Raw genomic sequence first — 21723 nt, forward strand, 5'->3', positions numbered from 1 at the left:
TTCTCACCTAGCCCTAGGCTCCCCATAGGGCCAGGGAGGGTCTGGGCTGCCTCTGGCTCCGTGGGCACTGCTGCTTGGCTGGTGGTCTCCGCCGCTGGAAACCCACTCCAAACGTCGTCTCCTTCGCGGAGAAGGCTGATTTGGCCTGAAGAAGCCCTGTGTGCACTGGCCCTAGCAACCCCCCCAGAGCCAGCTCGGGAGGGCCCCACCTAGGGCCTAGCTCCGAAACCGCACAAAACGCGCTGCTAGGAGCTGCATTCTGCAAAGGGAAACTGGGCTCGGGGAACAAACCTCAGCCCCGATGCGGCTTGGCTCAGGAGCGCAGCGCCTGCCTGGTTCTCACCTAGCCCTAGGCTCCCATAGGGCCAGGGAGGGTCTGGGCTGCCTCTGGCTCCGTGGGCACTGCTGCTTGGCTGGTGGTCTCCGCCGCTGGAAACCCACTCCAAACGTCGTCTCCTTCGCGGAGAAGGCTGATTTGGCCTGAAGAAGCCCTGTGTGCACTGGCCCTAGCAACCCCCCCAGAGCCAGCTCGGGAGGGCCCCACCTAGGGCCTAGCTCCGAAACCGCACAAAACGCGCTGCTAGGAGCTGCATTCTGCAAAGGGAAACTGGGCTCGGGGAACAAACCTCAGCCCCGATGCGGCTTGGCTCAGGAGCGCAGCGCCTGCCTGGTTCTCACCTAGCCCTAGGCTCCCCATAGGGCCAGGGAGGGTCTGGGCTGCCTCTGGCTCCGTGGGCACTGCTGCTTGGCTGGTGGTCTCCGCCGCTGGAAACCCACTCCAAACGTCTTCTCCTTCGCGGAGAAGGCTGATTTGGCCTGAAGAAGCCCTGTGTGCACTGGCCCTAGCAACCCCCCCAGAGCCAGCTCGGGAGGGCCCCACCTAGGGCCTAGCTCCGAAACCGCACAAAACGCGCTGCTAGGAGCTGCATTCTGCAAAGGGAAACTGGGCTCGGGGAACAAACCTCAGCCCCGATGCGGCTTGGCTCAGGAGCGCAGCGCCTGCCTGGTTCTCACCTAGCCCTAGGCTCCCCATAGGGCCAGGGAGGGTCTGGGCTGCCTCTGGCTCCGTGGGCACTGCTGCTTGGCTGGTGGTCTCCGCCGCTGGAAACCAACTCCAAACGTCTTCTCCTTCGCGGAGAAGGCTGATTTGGCCTGAAGAAGCCCTGTGTGCACTGGCCCTAGCAACCCCCCCAGAGCCAGCTCGGGAGGGCCCCACCTAGGGCCTAGCTCCGAAACCGCACAAAACGCGCTGCTAGGAGCTGCATTCTGCAAAGGGAAACTGGGCTCGGGGAACAAACCTCAGCCCCGATGCGGCTTGGCTCAGGAGCGCAGCGCCTGCCTGGTTCTCACCTAGCCCTAGGCTCCCCATAGGGCCAGGGAGGGTCTGGGCTGCCTCTGGCTCCGTGGGCACTGCTGCTTGGCTGGTGGTCTCCGCCGCTGGAAACCCACTCCAAACGTCTTCTCCTTCGCGGAGAAGGCTGATTTGGCCTGAAGAAGCCCTGTGTGCACTGGCCCTAGCAACCCCCCCAGAGCCAGCTCGGGAGGGCCCCACCTAGGGCCTAGCTCCGAAACCGCACAAAACGCGCTGCTAGGAGCTGCATTCTGCAAAGGGAAACTGGGCTCGGGGAACAAACCTCAGCCCCGATGCGGCTTGGCTCAGGAGCGCAGCGCCTGCCTGCTTCTCACCTAGCCCTAGGCTCCCCATAGGGCCAGGGAGGGTCTGGGCTGCCTCTGGCTCCGTGGGCACTGCTGCTTGGCTGGTGGTCTCCGCCGCTGGAAACCAACTCCAAACGTCTTCTCCTTCGCGGAGAAGGCTGATTTGGCCTGAAGAAGCCCTGTGTGCACTGGCCCTAGCAACCCCCCCAGAGCCAGCTCGGGAGGGCCCCACCTAGGGCCTAGCTCCGAAACCGCACAAAACGCGCTGCTAGGAGCTGCATTCTGCAAAGGGAAACTGGGCTCGGGGAACAAACCTCAGCCCCGATGCGGCTTGGCTCAGGAGCGCAGCGCCTGCCTGCTTCTCACCTAGCCCTAGGCTCCCCATAGGGCCAGGGAGGGTCTGGGCTGCCTCTGGCTCCGTGGGCACTGCTGCTTGGCTGGTGGTCTCCGCCGCTGGAAACCAACTCCAAACGTCTTCTCCTTCGCGGAGAAGGCTGATTTGGCCTGAAGAAGCCCTGTGTGCACTGGCCCTAGCAACCCCCCCAGAGCCAGCTCGGGAGGGCCCCACCTAGGGCCTAGCTCCGAAACCGCACAAAACGCGCTGCTAGGAGCTGCATTCTGCAAAGGGAAACTGGGCTCGGGGAACAAACCTCAGCCCCGATGCGGCTTGGCTCAGGAGCGCAGCGCCTGCCTGGTTCTCACCTAGCCCTAGGCTCCCCATAGGGCCAGGGAGGGTCTGGGCTGCCTCTGGCTCCGTGGGCACTGCTGCTTGGCTGGTGGTCTCCGCCGCTGGAAACCCACTCCAAACGTCGTCTCCTTCGCGGAGAAGGCTGATTTGGCCTGAAGAAGCCCTGTGTGCACTGGCCCTAGCAACCCCCCCAGAGCCAGCTCGGGAGGGCCCCACCTAGGGCCTAGCTCCGAAACCGCACAAAACGCGCTGCTAGGAGCTGCATTCTGCAAAGGGAAACTGGGCTCGGGGAACAAACCTCAGCCCCGATGCGGCTTGGCTCAGGAGCGCAGCGCCTGCCTGCTTCTCACCTAGCCCTAGGCTCCCCATAGGGCCAGGGAGGGTCTGGGCTGCCTCTGGCTCCGTGGGCACTGCTGCTTGGCTGGTGGTCTCCGCCGCTGGAAACCAACTCCAAACGTCTTCTCCTTCGCGGAGAAGGCTGATTTGGCCTGAAGAAGCCCTGTGTGCACTGGCCCTAGCAACCCCCCCAGAGCCAGCTCGGGAGGGCCCCACCTAGGGCCTAGCTCCGAAACCGCACAAAACGCGCTGCTAGGAGCTGCATTCTGCAAAGGGAAACTGGGCTCGGGGAACAAACCTCAGCCCCGATGCGGCTTGGCTCAGGAGCGCAGCGCCTGCCTGGTTCTCACCTAGCCCTAGGCTCCCCATAGGGCCAGGGAGGGTCTGGGCTGCCTCTGGCTCCGTGGGCACTGCTGCTTGGCTGGTGGTCTCCGCCGCTGGAAACCAACTCCAAACGTCTTCTCCTTCGCGGAGAAGGCTGATTTGGCCTGAAGAAGCCCTGTGTGCACTGGCCCTAGCAACCCCCCCAGAGCCAGCTCGGGAGGGCCCCACCTAGGGCCTAGCTCCGAAACCGCACAAAACGCGCTGCTAGGAGCTGCATTCTGCAAAGGGAAACTGGGCTCGGGGAACAAACCTCAGCCCCGATGCGGCTTGGCTCAGGAGCGCAGCGCCTGCCTGCTTCTCACCTAGCCCTAGGCTCCCCATAGGGCCAGGGAGGGTCTGGGCTGCCTCTGGCTCCGTGGGCACTGCTGCTTGGCTGGTGGTCTCCGCCGCTGGAAACCCACTCCAAACGTCGTCTCCTTCGCGGAGAAGGCTGATTTGGCCTGAAGAAGCCCTGTGTGCACTGGCCCTAGCAACCCCCCCAGAGCCAGCTCGGGAGGGCCCCACCTAGGGCCTAGCTCCGAAACCGCACAAAACGCGCTGCTAGGAGCTGCATTCTGCAAAGGGAAACTGGGCTCGGGGAACAAACCTCAGCCCCGATGCGGCTTGGCTCAGGAGCGCAGCGCCTGCCTGGTTCTCACCTAGCCCTAGGCTCCCCATAGGGCCAGGGAGGGTCTGGGCTGCCTCTGGCTCCGTGGGCACTGCTGCTTGGCTGGTGGTCTCCGCCGCTGGAAACCAACTCCAAACGTCTTCTCCTTCGCGGAGAAGGCTGATTTGGCCTGAAGAAGCCCTGTGTGCACTGGCCCTAGCAACCCCCCCAGAGCCAGCTCGGGAGGGCCCCACCTAGGGCCTAGCTCCGAAACCGCACAAAACGCGCTGCTAGGAGCTGCATTCTGCAAAGGGAAACTGGGCTCGGGGAACAAACCTCAGCCCCGATGCGGCTTGGCTCAGGAGCGCAGCGCCTGCCTGGTTCTCACCTAGCCCTAGGCTCCCCATAGGGCCAGGGAGGGTCTGGGCTGCCTCTGGCTCCGTGGGCACTGCTGCTTGGCTGGTGGTCTCCGCCGCTGGAAACCAACTCCAAACGTCTTCTCCTTCGCGGAGAAGGCTGATTTGGCCTGAAGAAGCCCTGTGTGCACTGGCCCTAGCAACCCCCCCAGAGCCAGCTCGGGAGGGCCCCACCTAGGGCCTAGCTCCGAAACCGCACAAAACGCACTGCTAGGAGCTGCATTCTGCAAAGGGAAACTGGGCTCGGGGAACAAACCTCAGCCCCGATGCGGCTTGGCTCAGGAGCGCAGCGCCTGCCTGGTTCTCACCTAGCCCTAGGCTCCCCATAGGGCCAGGGAGGGTCTGGGCTGCCTCTGGCTCCGTGGGCACTGCTGCTTGGCTGGTGGTCTCCGCCGCTGGAAACCCACTCCAAACGTCTTCTCCTTCGCGGAGAAAGCTGATTTGGCCTGAAGAAGCCCTGTGTGCACTGGCCCTAGCAACCCCCCCAGAGCCAGCTCGGGAGGGCCCCACCTAGGGCCTAGCTCCGAAACCGCACAAAACGCGCTGCTAGGAGCTGCATTCTGCAAAGGGAAACTGGGCTCGGGGAACAAACCTCAGCCCCGATGCGGCTTGGCTCAGGAGCGCAGCGCCTGCCTGGTTCTCACCTAGCCCTAGGCTCCCCATAGGGCCAGGGAGGGTCTGGGCTGCCTCTGGCTCCGTGGGCACTGCTGCTTGGCTGGTGGTCTCCGCCGCTGGAAACCAACTCCAAACGTCTTCTCCTTCGCGGAGAAGGCTGATTTGGCCTGAAGAAGCCCTGTGTGCACTGGCCCTAGCAACCCCCCCAGAGCCAGCTCGGGAGGGCCCCACCTAGGGCCTAGCTCCGAAACCGCACAAAACGCGCTGCTAGGAGCTGCATTCTGCAAAGGGAAACTGGGCTCGGGGAACAAACCTCAGCCCCGATGCGGCTTGGCTCAGGAGCGCAGCGCCTGCCTGGTTCTCACCTAGCCCTAGGCTCCCCATAGGGCCAGGGAGGGTCTGGGCTGCCTCTGGCTCCGTGGGCACTGCTGCTTGGCTGGTGGTCTCCGCCGCTGGAAACCAACTCCAAACGTCTTCTCCTTCGCGGAGAAGGCTGATTTGGCCTGAAGAAGCCCTGTGTGCACTGGCCCTAGCAACCCCCCCAGAGCCAGCTCGGGAGGGCCCCACCTAGGGCCTAGCTCCGAAACCGCACAAAACGCGCTGCTAGGAGCTGCATTCTGCAAAGGGAAACTGGGCTCGGGGAACAAACCTCAGCCCCGATGCGGCTTGGCTCAGGAGCGCAGCGCCTGCCTGCTTCTCACCTAGCCCTAGGCTCCCCATAGGGCCAGGGAGGGTCTGGGCTGCCTCTGGCTCCGTGGGCACTGCTGCTTGGCTGGTGGTCTCCGCCGCTGGAAACCAACTCCAAACGTCTTCTCCTTCGCGGAGAAGGCTGATTTGGCCTGAAGAAGCCCTGTGTGCACTGGCCCTAGCAACCCCCCCAGAGCCAGCTCGGGAGGGCCCCACCTAGGGCCTAGCTCCGAAACCGCACAAAACGCGCTGCTAGGAGCTGCATTCTGCAAAGGGAAACTGGGCTCGGGGAACAAACCTCAGCCCCGATGCGGCTTGGCTCAGGAGCGCAGCGCCTGCCTGGTTCTCACCTAGCCCTAGGCTCCCCATAGGGCCAGGGAGGGTCTGGGCTGCCTCTGGCTCCGTGGGCACTGCTGCTTGGCTGGTGGTCTCCGCCGCTGGAAACCAACTCCAAACGTCTTCTCCTTCGCGGAGAAGGCTGATTTGGCCTGAAGAAGCCCTGTGTGCACTGGCCCTAGCAACCCCCCCAGAGCCAGCTCGGGAGGGCCCCACCTAGGGCCTAGCTCCGAAACCGCACAAAACGCGCTGCTAGGAGCTGCATTCTGCAAAGGGAAACTGGGCTCGGGGAACAAACCTCAGCCCCGATGCGGCTTGGCTCAGGAGCGCAGCGCCTGCCTGGTTCTCACCTAGCCCTAGGCTCCCCATAGGGCCAGGGAGGGTCTGGGCTGCCTCTGGCTCCGTGGGCACTGCTGCTTGGCTGGTGGTCTCCGCCGCTGGAAACCAACTCCAAACGTCGTCTCCTTCGCGGAGAAGGCTGATTTGGCCTGAAGAAGCCCTGTGTGCACTGGCCCTAGCAACGCCCCCAGAGCCAGCTCGGGAGGGCCCCACCTAGGGCCTAGCTCCGAAACCGCACAAAACGCGCTGCTAGGAGCTGCATTCTGCAAAGGGAAACTGGGCTCGGGGAACAAACCTCAGCCCCGATGCGGCTTGGCTCAGGAGCGCACTGCCTGCCTGGTTCTCACGTAGCCCTAGGCTCCCCATAGGGCCAGGGAGGGTCTGGGCTGCCTCTGGCTCCGTGGGCACTGCTGCTTGGCTGGTGGTCTCCGCCGCTGGAAACCCACTCCAAACGTCGTCTCCTTCGCGGAGAAGGCTGATTTGGCCTGAAGAAGCCCTGTGTGCACTGGCCCTAGCAACCCCCCCAGAGCCAGCTCGGGAGGGCCCCACCTAGGGCCTAGCTCCGAAACCGCACAAAACGCGCTGCTAGGAGCTGCATTCTGCAAAGGGAAACTGGGCTCGGGGAACAAACCTCAGCCCCGATGCGGCTTGGCTCAGGAGCGCAGCGCCTGCCTGGTTCTCACCTAGCCCTAGGCTCCCCATAGGGCCAGGGAGGGTCTGGGCTGCCTCTGGCTCCGTGGGCACTGCTGCTTGGCTGGTGGTCTCCGCCGCTGGAAACCCACTCCAAACGTCTTCTCCTTCGCGGAGAAGGCTGATTTGGCCTGAAGAAGCCCTGTGTGCACTGGCCCTAGCAACCCCCCCAGAGCCAGCTCGGGAGGGCCCCACCTAGGGCCTAGCTCCGAAACCGCACAAAACGCGCTGCTAGGAGCTGCATTCTGCAAAGGGAAACTGGGCTCGGGGAACAAACCTCAGCCCCGATGCGGCTTGGCTCAGGAGCGCAGCGCCTGCCTGCTTCTCACCTAGCCCTAGGCTCCCCATGGGTCTGGGCTGCCTCAGGCTCCGTGGGCACTGCTGCTTGGCTGGTGGTCTCCGCCGCTGGAAACCCACTCCAAACGTCGTCTCCTTCGCGGAGAAGGCTGATTTGGCCTGAAGAAGCCCTGTGTGCACTGGCCCTAGCAACCCCCCCAGAGCCAGCTCGGGAGGGCCCCACCTAGGGCCTAGCTCCGAAACCGCACAAAACGCGCTGCTAGGAGCTGCATTCTGCAAAGGGAAACTGGGCTCGGGGAACAAACCTCAGCCCCGATGCGGCTTGGCTCAGGAGCGCAGCGCCTGCCTGGTTCTCACCTAGCCCTAGGCTCCCCATAGGGCCAGGGAGGGTCTGGGCTGCCTCTGGCTCCGTGGGCACTGCTGCTTGGCTGGTGGTCTCCGCCGCTGGAAACCAACTCCAAACGTCTTCTCCTTCGCGGAGAAGGCTGATTTGGCCTGAAGAAGCCCTGTGTGCACTGGCCCTAGCAACCCCCCCAGAGCCAGCTCGGGAGGGCCCCACCTAGGGCCTAGCTCCGAAACCGCACAAAACGCGCTGCTAGGAGCTGCATTCTGCAAAGGGAAACTGGGCTCGGGGAACAAACCTCAGCCCCGATGCGGCTTGGCTCAGGAGCGCAGCGCCTGCCTGCTTCTCACCTAGCCCTAGGCTCCCCATAGGGCCAGGGAGGGTCTGGGCTGCCTCTGGCTCCGTGGGCACTGCTGCTTGGCTGGTGGTCTCCGCCGCTGGAAACCCACTCCAAACGTCGTCTCCTTCGCGGAGAAGGCTGATTTGGCCTGAAGAAGCCCTGTGTGCACTGGCCCTAGCAACCCCCCCAGAGCCAGCTCGGGAGGGCCCCACCTAGGGCCTAGCTCCGAAACCGCACAAAACGCGCTGCTAGGAGCTGCATTCTGCAAAGGGAAACTGGGCTCGGGGAACAAACCTCAGCCCCGATGCGGCTTGGCTCAGGAGCGCAGCGCCTGCCTGCTTCTCACCTAGCCCTAGGCTCCCCATAGGGCCAGGGAGGGTCTGGGCTGCCTCTGGCTCCGTGGGCACTGCTGCTTGGCTGGTGGTCTCCGCCGCTGGAAACCCACTCCAAACGTCGTCTCCTTCGCGGAGAAGGCTGATTTGGCCTGAAGAAGCCCTGTGTGCACTGGCCCTAGCAACCCCCCCAGAGCCAGCTCGGGAGGGCCCCACCTAGGGCCTAGCTCCGAAACCGCACAAAACGCGCTGCTAGGAGCTGCATTCTGCAAAGGGAAACTGGGCTCGGGGAACAAACCTCAGCCCCGATGCGGCTTGGCTCAGGAGCGCAGCGCCTGCCTGGTTCTCACCTAGCCCTAGGCTCCCCATAGGGCCAGGGAGGGTCTGGGCTGCCTCTGGCTCCGTGGGCACTGCTGCTTGGCTGGTGGTCTCCGCCGCTGGAAACCAACTCCAAACGTCTTCTCCTTCGCGGAGAAGGCTGATTTGGCCTGAAGAAGCCCTGTGTGCACTGGCCCTAGCAACCCCCCCAGAGCCAGCTCGGGAGGGCCCCACCTAGGGCCTAGCTCCGAAACCGCACAAAACGCGCTGCTAGGAGCTGCATTCTGCAAAGGGAAACTGGGCTCGGGGAACAAACCTCAGCCCCGATGCGGCTTGGCTCAGGAGCGCAGCGCCTGCCTGGTTCTCACCTAGCCCTAGGCTGCCCATAGGGCCAGGGAGGGTCTGGGCTGCCTCTGGCTCCGTGGGCACTGCTGCTTGGCTGGTGGTCTCCGCCGCTGGAAACCAACTCCAAACGTCTTCTCCTTCGCGGAGAAGGCTGATTTGGCCTGAAGAAGCCCTGTGTGCACTGGCCCTAGCAACCCCCCCAGAGCCAGCTCGGGAGGGCCCCACCTAGGGCCTAGCTCCGAAACCGCACAAAACGCACTGCTAGGAGCTGCATTCTGCAAAGGGAAACTGGGCTCGGGGAACAAACCTCAGCCCCGATGCGGCTTGGCTCAGGAGCGCAGCGCCTGCCTGGTTCTCACCTAGCCCTAGGCTCCCCATAGGGCCAGGGAGGGTCTGGGCTGCCTCTGGCTCCGTGGGCACTGCTGCTTGGCTGGTGGTCTCCGCCGCTGGAAACCCACTCCAAACGTCTTCTCCTTCGCGGAGAAAGCTGATTTGGCCTGAAGAAGCCCTGTGTGCACTGGCCCTAGCAACCCCCCCAGAGCCAGCTCGGGAGGGCCCCACCTAGGGCCTAGCTCCGAAACCGCACAAAACGCGCTGCTAGGAGCTGCATTCTGCAAAGGGAAACTGGGCTCGGGGAACAAACCTCAGCCCCGATGCGGCTTGGCTCAGGAGCGCAGCGCCTGCCTGGTTCTCACCTAGCCCTAGGCTCCCCATAGGGCCAGGGAGGGTCTGGGCTGCCTCTGGCTCCGTGGGCACTGCTGCTTGGCTGGTGGTCTCCGCCGCTGGAAACCAACTCCAAACGTCTTCTCCTTCGCGGAGAAGGCTGATTTGGCCTGAAGAAGCCCTGTGTGCACTGGCCCTAGCAACCCCCCCAGAGCCAGCTCGGGAGGGCCCCACCTAGGGCCTAGCTCCGAAACCGCACAAAACGCGCTGCTAGGAGCTGCATTCTGCAAAGGGAAACTGGGCTCGGGGAACAAACCTCAGCCCCGATGCGGCTTGGCTCAGGAGCGCAGCGCCTGCCTGCTTCTCACCTAGCCCTAGGCTCCCCATAGGGCCAGGGAGGGTCTGGGCTGCCTCTGGCTCCGTGGGCACTGCTGCTTGGCTGGTGGTCTCCGCCGCTGGAAACCAACTCCAAACGTCTTCTCCTTCGCGGAGAAGGCTGATTTGGCCTGAAGAAGCCCTGTGTGCACTGGCCCTAGCAACCCCCCCAGAGCCAGCTCGGGAGGGCCCCACCTAGGGCCTAGCTCCGAAACCGCACAAAACGCGCTGCTAGGAGCTGCATTCTGCAAAGGGAAACTGGGCTCGGGGAACAAACCTCAGCCCCGATGCGGCTTGGCTCAGGAGCGCAGCGCCTGCCTGCTTCTCACCTAGCCCTAGGCTCCCCATAGGGCCAGGGAGGGTCTGGGCTGCCTCTGGCTCCGTGGGCACTGCTGCTTGGCTGGTGGTCTCCGCCGCTGGAAACCAACTCCAAACGTCTTCTCCTTCGCGGAGAAGGCTGATTTGGCCTGAAGAAGCCCTGTGTGCACTGGCCCTAGCAACCCCCCCAGAGCCAGCTCGGGAGGGCCCCACCTAGGGCCTAGCTCCGAAACCGCACAAAACGCGCTGCTAGGAGCTGCATTCTGCAAAGGGAAACTGGGCTCGGGGAACAAACCTCAGCCCCGATGCGGCTTGGCTCAGGAGCGCAGCGCCTGCCTGCTTCTCACCTAGCCCTAGGCTCCCCATAGGGCCAGGGAGGGTCTGGGCTGCCTCTGGCTCCGTGGGCACTGCTGCTTGGCTGGTGGTCTCCGCCGCTGGAAACCAACTCCAAACGTCTTCTCCTTCGCGGAGAAGGCTGATTTGGCCTGAAGAAGCCCTGTGTGCACTGGCCCTAGCAACCCCCCCAGAGCCAGCTCGGGAGGGCCCCACCTAGGGCCTAGCTCCGAAACCGCACAAAACGCGCTGCTAGGAGCTGCATTCTGCAAAGGGAAACTGGGCTCGGGGAACAAACCTCAGCCCCGATGCGGCTTGGCTCAGGAGCGCAGCGCCTGCCTGGTTCTCACCTAGCCCTAGGCTCCCCATAGGGCCAGGGAGGGTCTGGGCTGCCTCTGGCTCCGTGGGCACTGCTGCTTGGCTGGTGGTCTCCGCCGCTGGAAACCAACTCCAAACGTCTTCTCCTTCGCGGAGAAGGCTGATTTGGCCTGAAGAAGCCCTGTGTGCACTGGCCCTAGCAACGCCCCCAGAGCCAGCTCGGGAGGGCCCCACCTAGGGCCTAGCTCCGAAACCGCACAAAACGCGCTGCTAGGAGCTGCATTCTGCAAAGGGAAACTGGGCTCGGGGAACAAACCTCAGCCCCGATGCGGCTTGGCTCAGGAGCGCACTGCCTGCCTGGTTCTCACGTAGCCCTAGGCTCCCCATAGGGCCAGGGAGGGTCTGGGCTGCCTCTGGCTCCGTGGGCACTGCTGCTTGGCTGGTGGTCTCCGCCGCTGGAAACCCACTCCAAACGTCGTCTCCTTCGCGGAGAAGGCTGATTTGGCCTGAAGAAGCCCTGTGTGCACTGGCCCTAGCAACCCCCCCAGAGCCAGCTCGGGAGGGCCCCACCTAGGGCCTAGCTCCGAAACCGCACAAAACGCGCTGCTAGGAGCTGCATTCTGCAAAGGGAAACTGGGCTCGGGGAACAAACCTCAGCCCCGATGCGGCTTGGCTCAGGAGCGCAGCGCCTGCCTGGTTCTCACCTAGCCCTAGGCTGCCCATAGGGCCAGGGAGGGTCTGGGCTGCCTCTGGCTCCGTGGGCACTGCTGCTTGGCTGGTGGTCTCCGCCGCTGGAAACCCACTCCAAACGTCTTCTCCTTCGCGGAGAAGGCTGATTTGGCCTGAAGAAGCCCTGTGTGCACTGGCCCTAGCAACCCCCCCAGAGCCAGCTCGGGAGGGCCCCACCTAGGGCCTAGCTCCGAAACCGCACAAAACGCGCTGCTAGGAGCTGCATTCTGCAAAGGGAAACTGGGCTCGGGGAACAAACCTCAGCCCCGATGCGGCTTGGCTCAGGAGCGCAGCGCCTGCCTGCTTCTCACCTAGCCCTAGGCTCCCCATGGGTCTGGGCTGCCTCAGGCTCCGTGGGCACTGCTGCTTGGCTGGTGGTCTCCGCCGCTGGAAACCCACTCCAAACGTCGTCTCCTTCGCGGAGAAGGCTGATTTGGCCTGAAGAAGCCCTGTGTGCACTGGCCCTAGCAACCCCCCCAGAGCCAGCTCGGGAGGGCCCCACCTAGGGCCTAGCTCCGAAACCGCACAAAACGCGCTGCTAGGAGCTGCATTCTGCAAAGGGAAACTGGGCTCGGGGAACAAACCTCAGCCCCGATGCGGCTTGGCTCAGGAGCGCAGCGCCTGCCTGGTTCTCACCTAGCCCTAGGCTGCCCATAGGGCCAGGGAGGGTCTGGGCTGCCTCTGGCTCCGTGGGCACTGCTGCTTGGCTGGTGGTCTCCGCCGCTGGAAACCAACTCCAAACGTCTTCTCCTTCGCGGAGAAGGCTGATTTGGCCTGAAGAAGCCCTGTGTGCACTGGCCCTAGCAACCCCCCCAGAGCCAGCTCGGGAGGGCCCCACCTAGGGCCTAGCTCCGAAACCGCACAAAACGCGCTGCTAGGAGCTGCATTCTGCAAAGGGAAACTGGGCTCGGGGAACAAACCTCAGCCCCGATGCGGCTTGGCTCAGGAGCGCAGCGCCTGCCTGCTTCTCACCTAGCCCTAGGCTCCCCATAGGGCCAGGGAGGGTCTGGGCTGCCTCTGGCTCCGTGGGCACTGCTGCTTGGCTGGTGGTCTCCGCCGCTGGAAACCCACTCCAAACGTCGTCTCCTTCGCGGAGAAGGCTGATTTGGCCTGAAGAAGCCCTGTGTGCACTGGCCCTAGCAACCCCCCCAGAGCCAGCTCGGGAGGGCCCCACCTAGGGCCTAGCTCCGAAACCGCACAAAACGCGCTGCTAGGAGCTGCATTCTGCAAAGGGAAACTGGGCTCGGGGAACAAACCTCAGCCCCGATGCGGCTTGGCTCAGGAGCGCAGCGCCTGCCTGGTTCTCACCTAGCCCTAGGCTCCCCATAGGGCCAGGGAGGGTCTGGGCTGCCTCTGGCTCCGTGGGCACTGCTGCTTGGCTGGTGGTCTCCGCCGCTGGAAACCCACTCCAAACGTCGTCTCCTTCGCGGAGAAGGCTGATTTGGCCTGAAGAAGCCCTGTGTGCACTGGCCCTAGCAACCCCCCCAGAGCCAGCTCGGGAGGGCCCCACCTAGGGCCTAGCTCCGAAACCGCACAAAACGCGCTGCTAGGAGCTGCATTCTGCAAAGGGAAACTGGGCTCGGGGAACAAACCTCAGCCCCGATGCGGCTTGGCTCAGGAGCGCAGCGCCTGCCTGGTTCTCACCTAGCCCTAGGCTCCCCATAGGGCCAGGGAGGGTCTGGGCTGCCTCTGGCTCCGTGGGCACTGCTGCTTGGCTGGTGGTCTCCGCCGCTGGAAACCCACTCCAAACGTCGTCTCCTTCGCGGAGAAGGCTGATTTGGCCTGAAGAAGCCCTGTGTGCACTGGCCCTAGCAACCCCCCCAGAGCCAGCTCGGGAGGGCCCCACCTAGGGCCTAGCTCCGAAACCGCACAAAACGCGCTGCTAGGAGCTGCATTCTGCAAAGGGAAACTGGGCTCGGGGAACAAACCTCAGCCCCGATGCGGCTTGGCTCAGGAGCGCAGCGCCTGCCTGGTTCTCACCTAGCCCTAGGCTCCCCATAGGGCCAAGGAGGGTCTGGGCTGCCTCTGGCTCCGTGGGCACTGCTGCTTGGCTGGTGGTCTCCGCCGCTGGAAACCCACTCCAAACGTCTTCTCCTTCGCGGAGAAGGCTGATTTGGCCTGAAGAAGCCCTGTGTGCACTGGCCCTAGCAACCCCCCCAGAGCCAGCTCGGGAGGGCCCCACCTAGGGCCTAGCTCCGAAACCGCACAAAACGCGCTGCTAGGAGCTGCATTCTGCAAAGGGAAACTGGGCTCGGGGAACAAACCTCAGCCCCGATGCGTCTTGGCTCAGGAGCGCAGCGCCTGCCTGGTTCTCACCTAGCCCTAGGCTGCCCATAGGGCCAGGGAGGGTCTGGGCTGCCTCTGGCTCCGTGGGCACTGCTGCTTGGCTGGTGGTCTCCGCCGCTGGAAACCCACTCCAAACGTCGTCTCCTTCGCGGAGAAGGCTGATTTGGCCTGAAGAAGCCCTGTGTGCACTGGCCCTAGCAACCCCCCCAGAGCCAGCTCGGGAGGGCCCCACCTAGGGCCTAGCTCCGAAACCGCACAAAACGCGCTGCTAGGAGCTGCATTCTGCAAAGGGAAACTGGGCTCGGGGAACAAACCTCAGCCCCGATGCGGCTTGGCTCAGGAGCGCAGCGCCTGCCTGGTTCTCACCTAGCCCTAGGCTCCCCATAGGGCCAGGGAGGGTCTGGGCTGCCTCTGGCTCCGTGGGCACTGCTGCTTGGCTGGTGGTCTCCGCCGCTGGAAACCAACTCCAAACGTCTTCTCCTTCGCGGAGAAGGCTGATTTGGCCTGAAGAAGCCCTGTGTGCACTGGCCCTAGCAACCCCCCCAGAGCCAGCTCGGGAGGGCCCCACCTAGGGCCTAGCTCCGAAACCGCACAAAACGCGCTGCTAGGAGCTGCATTCTGCAAAGGGAAACTGGGCTCGGGGAACAAACCTCAGCCCCGATGCGGCTTGGCTCAGGAGCGCAGCGCCTGCCTGGTTCTCACCTAGCCCTAGGCTCCCCATAGGGCCAGGGAGGGTCTGGGCTGCCTCTGGCTCCGTGGGCACTGCTGCTTGGCTGGTGGTCTCCGCCGCTGGAAACCCACTCCAAACGTCTTCTCCTTCGCGGAGAAGACTGATTTGGCCTGAAGAAGCCCTGTGTGCACTGGCCCTAGCAACCCCCCCAGAGCCAGCTCGGGAGGGCCCCACCTAGGGCCTAGCTCCGAAACCGCACAAAACGCGCTGCTAGGAGCTGCATTCTGCAAAGGGAAACTGGGCTCGGGGAACAAACCTCAGCCCCGATGCGGCTTGGCTCAGGAGCGCAGCGCCTGCCTGGTTCTCACCTAGCCCTAGGCTCCCCATAGGGCCAGGGAGGGTCTGGGCTGCCTCTGGCTCCGTGGGCACTGCTGCTTGGCTGGTGGTCTCCGCCGCTGGAAACCCACTCCAAACGTCGTCTCCTTCGCGGAGAAGGCTGATTTGGCCTGAAGAAGCCCTGTGTGCACTGGCCCTAGCAACCCCCCCAGAGCCAGCTCGGGAGGGCCCCACCTAGGGCCTAGCTCCGAAACCGCACAAAACGCGCTGCTAGGAGCTGCATTCTGCAAAGGGAAACTGGGCTCGGGGAACAAACCTCAGCCCCGATGCGGCTTGGCTCAGGAGCGCAGCGCCTGCCTGGTTCTCACCTAGCCCTAGGCTCCCCATAGGGCCAGGGAGGGTCTGGGCTGCCTCTGGCTCCGTGGGCACTGCTGCTTGGCTGGTGGTCTCCGCCGCTGGAAACCCACTCCAAACGTCGTCTCCTTCGCGGAGAAGGCTGATTTGGCCTGAAGAAGCCCTGTGTGCACTGGCCCTAGCAACCCCCCCAGAGCCAGCTCGGGAGGGCCCCACCTAGGGCCTAGCTCCGAAACCGCACAAAACGCGCTGCTAGGAGCTGCATTCTGCAAAGGGAAACTGGGCTCGGGGAACAAACCTCAGCCCCGATGCGGCTTGGCTCAGGAGCGCAGCGCCTGCCTGGTTCTCACCTAGCCCTAGGCTCCCATAGGGCCAGGGAGGGTCTGGGCTGCCTCTGGCTCCGTGGGCACTGCTGCTTGGCTGGTGGTCTCCGCCGCTGGAAACCCACTCCAAACGTCTTCTCCTTCGCGGAGAAGGCTGATTTGGCCTGAAGAAGCCCTGTGTGCACTGGCCCTAGCAACCCCCCCAGAGCCAGCTCGGGAGGGCCCCACCTAGGGCCTAGCTCCGAAACCGCACAAAACGCGCTGCTAGGAGCTGCATTCTGCAAAGGGAAACTGGGCTCGGGGAACAAACCTCAGCCCCGATGCGGCTTGGCTCAGGAGCGCAGCGCCTGCCTGGTTCTCACCTAGCCCTAGGCTGCCCATAGGGCCAAGGAGGGTCTGGGCTGCCTCTGGCTCCGTGGGCACTGCTGCTTGGCTGGTGGTCTCCGCCGCTGGAAACCAACTCCAAACGTCTTCTCCTTCGCGGAGAAGGCTGATTTGGCCTGAAGAAGCCCTGTGTGCACTGGCCCTAGCAACCCCCCCAGAGCCAGCTCGGGAGGGCCCCACCTAGGGCCTAGCTCCGAAACCGCACAAAACGCGCTGCTAGGAGCTGCATTCTGCAAAGGGAAACTGGGCTCGGGGAACAAACCTCAGCCCCGATGCGGCTTGGCTCAGGAGCGCAGCGCCTGCCTGCTTCTCACCTAGCCCTAGGCTCCCCATAGGGCCAGGGAGGGTCTGGGCTGCCTCTGGCTCCGTGGGCACTGCTGCTTGGCTGGTGGTCTCCGCCGCTGGAAACCCACTCCAAACGTCTTCTCCTTCGCGGAGAAGGCTGATTTGGCCTGAAGAAGCCCTGTGTGCACTGGCCCTAGCAACCCCCCCAGAGCCAGCTCGGGAGGGCCCCACCTAGGGCCTAGCTCCGAAACCGCACAAAACGCGCTGCTAGGAGCTGCATTCTGCAAAGGGAAACTGGGCTCGGGGAACAAACCTCAGCCCCGATGCGGCTTGGCTCAGGAGCGCAGCGCCTGCCTGGTTCTCACCTAGCCCTAGGCTCCCCATAGGGCCAGGGAGGGTCTGGGCTGCCTCTGGCTCCGTGGGCACTGCTGCTTGGCTGGTGGTCTCCGCCGCTGGAAACCAACTCCAAACGTCTTCTCCTTCGCGGAGAAGGCTGATTTGGCCTGAAGAAGCCCTGTGTGCACTGGCCCTAGCAACCCCCCCAGAGCCAGCTCGGGAGGGCCCCACCTAGGGCCTAGCTCGGAAACCGCACAAAACGCGCTGCTAGGAGCTGCATTCTGCAAAGGGAAACTGGGCTCGGGGAACAAACCTCAGCCCCGATGCGGCTTGGCTCAGGAGCGCAGCGCCTGCCTGGTTCTCACCTAGCCCTAGGCTCCCCATAGGGCCAGGGAGGGTCTGGGCTGCCTCTGGCTCCGTGGGCACTGCTGCTTGGCTGGTGGTCTCCGCCGCTGGAAACCAACTCCAAACGTCTTCTCCTTCGCGGAGAAGGCTGATTTGGCCTGAAGAAGCCCTGTGTGCACTGGCCCTAGCAACCCCCCCAGAGCCAGCTCGGGAGGGCCCCACCTAGGGCCTAGCTCCGAAACCGCACAAAACGCGCTGCTAGGAGCTGCATTCTGCAAAGGGAAACTGGGCTCGGGGAACAAACCTCAGCCCCGATGCGGCTTGGCTCAGGAGCGCAGCGCCTGCCTGGTTCTCACCTAGCCCTAGGCTCCCCATAGGGCCAGGGAGGGTCTGGGCTGCCTCTGGCTCCGTGGGCACTGCTGCTTGGCTGGTGGTCTCCGCCGCTGGAAACCAACTCCAAACGTCTTCTCCTTCGCGGAGAAGGCTGATTTGGCCTGAAGAAGCCCTGTGTGCACTGGCCCTAGCAACCCCCCCAGAGCCAGCTCGGGAGGGCCCCACCTAGGGCCTAGCTCCGAAACCGCACAAAACGCGCTGCTAGGAGCTGCATTCTGCAAAGGGAAACTGGGCTCGGGGAACAAACCTCAGCCCCGATGCGGCTTGGCTCAGGAGCGCAGCGCCTGCCTGGTTCTCACCTAGCCCTAGGCTCCCCATAGGGCCAGGGAGGGTCTGGGCTGCCTCTGGCTCCGTGGGCACTGCTGCTTGGCTGGTGGTCTCCGCCGCTGGAAACCAACTCCAAACGTCTTCTCCTTCGCGGAGAAGGCTGATTTGGCCTGAAGAAGCCCTGTGTGCACTGGCCCTAGCAACCCCCCCAGAGCCAGCTCGGGAGGGCCCCACCTAGGGCCTAGCTCCGAAACCGCACAAAACGCGCTGCTAGGAGCTGCATTCTGCAAAGGGAAACTGGGCTCGGGGAACAAACCTCAGCCCCGATGCGGCTTGGCTCAGGAGCGCAGCGCCTGCCTGCTTCTCACCTAGCCCTAGGCTCCCCATAGGGCCAGGGAGGGTCTGGGCTGCCTCTGGCTCCGTGGGCACTGCTGCTTGGCTGGTGGTCTCCGCCGCTGGAAACCCACTCCAAACGTCGTCTCCTTCGCGGAGAAGGCTGATTTGGCCTGAAGAAGCCCTGTGTGCACTGGCCCTAGCAACCCCCCCAGAGCCAGCTCGGGAGGGCCCACCTAGGGCCTAGCTCCGAAACCGCACAAAACGCGCTGCTAGGAGCTGCATTCTGCAAAGGGAAACTGGGCTCGGGGAACAAACCTCAGCCCCGATGCGGCTTGGCTCAGGAGCGCAGCGCCTGCCTGCTTCTCACCTAGCCCTAGGCTCCCCATAGGGCCAGGGAGGGTCTGGGCTGCCTCTGGCTCCGTGGGCACTGCTGCTTGGCTGGTGGTCTCCGCCGCTGGAAACCAACTCCAATCGTCGTCTCCTTCGCGGAGAAGGCTGATTTGGCCTGAAGAAGCCCTGTGTGCACTGGCCCTAGCAACCCCCCCAGAGCCAGCTCGGGAGGGCCCCACCTAGGGCCTAGCTCCGAAACCGCACAAAACGCGCTGCTAGGAGCTGCATTCTGCAAAGGGAAACTGGGCTCGGGGAACAAACCTCAGCCCCGATGCGGCTTGGCTCAGGAGCGCAGCGCCTGCCTGGTTCTCACCTAGCCCTAGGCTCCCCATAGGGCCAGGGAGGGTCTGGGCTGCCTCTGGCTCCGTGGGCACTGCTGCTTGGCTGGTGGTCTCCGCCGCTGGAAACCAACTCCAAACGTCTTCTCCTTCGCGGAGAAGGCTGATTTGGCCTGAAGAAGCCCTGTGTGCACTGGCCCTAGCAACCCCCCCAGAGCCAGCTCGGGAGGGCCCCACCTAGGGCCTAGCTCCGAAACCGCACAAAACGCGCTGCTAGGTGCTGCATTCTGCAAAGGGAAACTGGGCTCGGGGAACAAACCTCAGCCCCGATGCGGCTTGGCTCAGGAGCGCAGCGCCTGCCTGCTTCTCACCTAGCCCTAGGCTCCCCATAGGGCCAGGGAGGGTCTGGGCTGCCTCTGGCTCCGTGGGCACTGCTGCTTGGCTGGTGGTCTCCGCCGCTGGAAACCCACTCCAAACGTCGTCTCCTTCGCGGAGAAGGCTGATTTGGCCTGAAGAAGCCCTGTGTGCACTGGCCCTAGCAACCCCCCCAGAGCCAGCTCGGGAGGGCCCCACCTAGGGCCTAGCTCCGAAACCGCACAAAACGCGCTGCTAGGAGCTGCATTCTGCAAAGGGAAACTGGGCTCGGGGAACAAACCTCAGCCCCGATGCGGCTTGGCTCAGGAGCGCAGCGCCTGCCTGGTTCTCACCTAGCCCTAGGCTCCCCATAGGGCCAGGGAGGGTCTGGGCTGCCTCTGGCTCCGTGGGCACTGCTGCTTGGCTGGTGGTCTCCGCCGCTGGAAACCCACTCCAAACGTCGTCTCCTTCGCGGAGAAGGCTGATTTGGCCTGAAGAAGCCCTGTGTGCACTGGCCCTAGCAACCCCCCCAGAGCCAGCTCGGGAGGGCCCCACCTAGGGCCTAGCTCCGAAACCGCACAAAACGCGCTGCTAGGAGCTGCATTCTGCAAAGGGAAACTGGGCTCGGGGAACAAACCTCAGCCCCGATGCGGCTTGGCTCAGGAGCGCAGCGCCTGCCTGGTTCTCACCTAGCCCTAGGCTCCCATAGGGCCAGGGAGGGTCTGGGCTGCCTCTGGCTCCGTGGGCACTGCTGCTTGGCTGGTGGTCTCCGCCGCTGGAAACCCACTCCAAACGTCGTCTCCTTCGCGGAGAAGGCTGATTTGGCCTGAAGAAGCCCTGTGTGCACTGGCCCTAGCAACCCCCCCAGAGCCAGCTCGGGAGGGCCCCACCTAGGGCCTAGCTCGGAAACCGCACAAAACGCGCTGCTAGGAGCTGCATTCTGCAAAGGGAAACTGGGCTCGGGGAACAAACCTCAGCCCCGATGCGGCTTGGCTCAGGAGCGCAGCGCCTGCCTGGTTCTCACCTAGCCCTAGGCTCCCCATAGGGCCAGGGAGGGTCTGGGCTGCCTCTGGCTCCGTGGGCACTGCTGCTTGGCTGGTGGTCTCCGCCGCTGGAAACCCACTCCAAACGTCTTCTCCTTCGCGGAGAAGGCTGATTTGGCCTGAAGAAGCCCTGTGTGCACTGGCCCTAGCAACCCCCCCAGAGCCAGCTCGGGAGGGCCCCACCTAGGGCCTAGCTCCGAAACCGCACAAAACGCGCTGCTAGGAGCTGCATTCTGCAAAGGGAAACTGGGCTCGGGGAACAAACCTCAGCCCCGATGCGGCTTGGCTCAGGAGCGCAGCGCCTGCCTGGTTCTCACCTAGCCCTAGGCTCCCCATAGGGCCAGGGAGGGTCTGGGCTGCCTCTGGCTCCGTGGGCACTGCTGCTTGGCTGGTGGTCTCCGCCGCTGGAAACCAACTCCAAACGTCTTCTCCTTCGCGGAGAAGGCTGATTTGGCCTGAAGAAGCCCTGTGTGCACTGGCCCTAGCAACCCCCCCAGAGCCAGCTCGGGAGGGCCCCACCTAGGGCCTAGCTCCGAAACCGCACAAAACGCGCTGCTAGGAGCTGCATTCTGCAAAGGGAAACTGGGCTCGGGGAACAAACCTCAGCCCCGATGCGGCTTGGCTCAGGAGCGCAGCGCCTGCCTGGTTCTCACCTAGCCCTAGGCTCCCCATAGGGCCAGGGAGGGTCTGGGCTGCCTCTGGCTCCGTGGGCACTGCTGCTTGGCTGGTGGTCTCCGCCGCTGGAAACCAACTCCAAACGTCTTCTCCTTCGCGGAGAAGGCTGATTTGGCCTGAAGAAGCCCTGTGTGCACTGGCCCTAGCAACCCCCCCAGAGCCAGCTCGGGAGGGCCCCACCTAGGGCCTAGCTCCGAAACCGCACAAAACGCGCTGCTAGGAGCTGCATTCTGCAAAGGGAAACTGGGCTCGGGGAACAAACCTCAGCCCCGATGCGGCTTGGCTCAGGAGCGCAGCGCCTGCCTGGTTCTCACCTAGCCCTAGGCTCCCCATAGGGCCAGGGAGGGTCTGGGCTGCCTCTGGCTCCGTGGGCACTGCTGCTTGGCTGGTGGTCTCCGCCGCTGGAAACCCACTCCAAACGTCGTCTCCTTCGCGGAGAAGGCTGATTTGGCCTGAAGAAGCCCTGTGTGCACTGGCCCTAGCAACCCCCCCAGAGCCAGCTCGGGAGGGCCCCACCTAGGGCCTAGCTCCGAAACCGCACAAAACGCGCTGCTAGGAGCTGCATTCTGCAAAGGGAAACTGGGCTCGGGGAACAAACCTCAGCCCCGATGCGGCTTGGCTCAGGAGCGCAGCGCCTGCCTGCTTCTCACCTAGCCCTAGGCTCCCCATAGGGCCAGGGAGGGTCTGGGCTGCCTCTGGCTCCGTGGGCACTGCTGCTTGGCTGGTGGTCTCCGCCGCTGGAAACCAACTCCAAACGTCTTCTCCTTCGCGGAGAAGGCTGATTTGGCCTGAAGAAGCCCTGTGTGCACTGGCCCTAGCAACCCCCCCAGAGCCAGCTCGGGAGGGCCCCACCTAGGGCCTAGCTCCGAAACCGCACAAAACGCGCTGCTAGGAGCTGCATTCTGCAAAGGGAAACTGGGCTCGGGGAACAAACCTCAGCCCCGATGCGGCTTGGCTCAGGAGCGCAGCGCCTGCCTGGTTCTCACCTAGCCCTAGGCTCCCCATAGGGCCAGGGAGGGTCTGGGCTGCCTCTGGCTCCGTGGGCACTGCTGCTTGGCTGGTGGTCTCCGCCGCTTGAAACCAACTCCAAACGTCTTCTCCTTCGCGGAGAAGGCTGATTTGGCCTGAAGAAGCCCTGTGTGCACTGGCCCTAGCAACCCCCCCAGAGCCAGCTCGGGAGGGCCCCACCTAGGGCCTAGCTCCGAAACCGCACAAAACGCGCTG

This window comes from Sus scrofa, chromosome 2, assembly GCF_054392235.1.
Source record: "Sus scrofa isolate SSC_HxYL_T2T_F1_AM1 chromosome 2, Sscrofa_HxYL_maternal_Yorkshire_Landrace_v2.0, whole genome shotgun sequence".
Taxonomy (NCBI): Eukaryota; Metazoa; Chordata; class Mammalia; order Artiodactyla; family Suidae; genus Sus; species Sus scrofa.